Consider the following 2,477-nt stretch of genomic DNA (forward strand, 5'->3'; position numbering starts at 1 on the left):
AAAGACAGGCTGGGCACGGTGGCTCACGCCTGTAATCCCAGTATTTTGGGAGGCCAAGGTGGGCGGATCATGAGGTCAGGAGATCAAGACCATCCTGGCTAACACGGTGAAACCCCGTCTCTACTATTAGCTGGGAATGGTGGCGGGCGCCTGTAATCCCAGCTACTCAGGAGGCTGAGGCAGGAGAATGGCGTGAACCCAGGAGGCGGAGCTTGCAGTGAGCCAAGATTGCACCACTGCACTCCAGTCTGGCCGACAGAGCGAGACTCCGTCTCAAAAAAAAGGAAAAAAAAAAATACATAAAGGCTCATGCTGTATTTCAATTATTCTATGATGTAATATTTAATTAAGATGTCACATTTTAGTATCTCTGTAATTGAGGCACAACTGATAAAAATCATATTGGCAGTGCTTTTAGTAGTATATAGAAAGTTGCACATTTATAACCAATATGGTAATTCATATCATGTGAGCAAACAAGCTTTTTTAGGGCTCTTTAAAGACAAAAGTCCTTCATCCTTGGCCTCTACCTTTCAAGATATGATATTAAGGGCAAAACTTTTTTTTTTAGTGTATTACTTTCAGACCTTCATGAGTCGCAATATTTCAATTTTTCTTATTAATGCAAATGAAGTTCAGTTCAAGAAATCTTATTTGGCAAATGTTTCTAGCAATTGGATTTATGTTAAGGAAAATCTAACTTCATAGCCTCAATAGCCCAGCATGTAAAGTATGTATTTTCCTGTTCTAGGCAAGAAACAAGAATTTTCACTCCATCTTGCAAATCATGGGGAAGTTAAACTTTTGACCCAAGTGAAGGCTTCATCTCAGCTTCCCATCCTTTGCATTAGTAAAGTCACCCTTTTTGCATCTGAGAAAGTCAAGATGACCCAGGACATCAAATATTCCGCATCACCACCAGTCAGGAGTTGACAAATAGGAGATGGCCCACTTTGGGTGTCTTTAATTCTTGACTCAACTTCCAAGTGTAACAAAGCCACTCCCACAACTTCCTGTTCTTCTTTCCGGCCTCTCTTGACCATCTCAAGAAAGGAGATAGGTATAACCAGGATCAGGAATGGGAATGAGCCATTCTTGTCTCTTGCATCCTTTTCTTAAGACCTGCTTGGGTTCATGAATAGTCCAAACCCTGGCAATGCTCTTTCAGCCTTCTTGACCTTCAAACCCAAAATCAACATGATTTGGGAATAGCCAAGAAAAGGGCCCAAAATGCCAGTTTCCCTTGAGGCCTAAATTGTTAAGCAGTTCTCAAAGAAGAAGTTAGACTTATAGCAGTTCCACCCGTGAGATGGGGGATCAGGTGAGAACCCACATTGTGGGCACCAAGAGAGGCCTTCCTGGATTTAAGGGTCAGCGCCATAACGGAGCCCAAGCATGTGTAACGCTCTAAAACCTAATGTGCTCTGCTGAAAAGTCCATGAGGTCCATGTCACAGGGCAGCAATGACCAGGTGGTGGGCTGGGGCAGCCATTGCACAAGAACTTCTGCCAAATGAAAGGCCAGAGATCATCTCATCCAAATGTCATCAGCACCAAGAACTCATATTCAAATAACAGCACACACGTGGACTGAAGGCTCAGAAAAGGCCCCCCAGTGGCCTTCCACACCTCATTCAAAAACCTGCTCCATCTCTTCTTTCTCTACAAGAGACTTGAAACCTCAGGGAAGGGGAATCCCTAACAATAAAAAAATTGAAATTCCTCTGAGAGGAGGAACCTATTACCTGAGAATGCGTGGTCAGGTTATATGGACAAATGCAAATGTGATCCAATTACCTGTGAATGTTCTCAGAGCTTCTTTACTTCTTTACTCTTCTCTAACCATAATGTGGCAATGTGGCCGTCTGGGAGGTGTGTGCTAGCAGCCACAGGAGTAGAAGGCAGATGCAGGCCCCAGGAAACCTTCAGGAAGACCAGGCTGAAAATAGTCTTCAATCTCAAATCAAGTACCTGTGTCCTCATACTTGCTCAGAAATGGCTTCCATATTCCAAACAGGAGAAGACAGTTTGCTCTTATAACACTAACCCTTCTGTTTTTTGAGCTTCATCAATCGTCTACTCGTTTCCCAATGGACGTTAGTAGTGTCTTCTCAACATGGGTCTATGAAAGGAAATCAAGTAGTCAAGGCTGCCTCTGTATTTCATCTTTGTGGCTACAAACTCCAAAATAGAAATGGCTTAGGATAACACAATCTTTACAACACCACACCACTCCCTAATTAAATTACTTATACTCACTGAAAAGGGAAGCATAAATAAATATTCTCACTTTTCTTTAAAGACTTTAAACGGGAAAGCACTTTGGGGATTTTAAATGCAAAGATGGATGACGCACTGAGAGACAGCGATAGTTCAACACCACTGTAATGGTTTTTGGGGGGAAACTGGCCTCTTTCAGGGAAAATGTTTTCAAATATGGGAAACAAAAGGATTATAGATTACACATTACACAAACAA

Source organism: Macaca thibetana, chromosome 13, assembly GCF_024542745.1.
Source record: "Macaca thibetana thibetana isolate TM-01 chromosome 13, ASM2454274v1, whole genome shotgun sequence".
NCBI lineage: Eukaryota > Metazoa > Chordata > Mammalia > Primates > Cercopithecidae > Macaca > Macaca thibetana.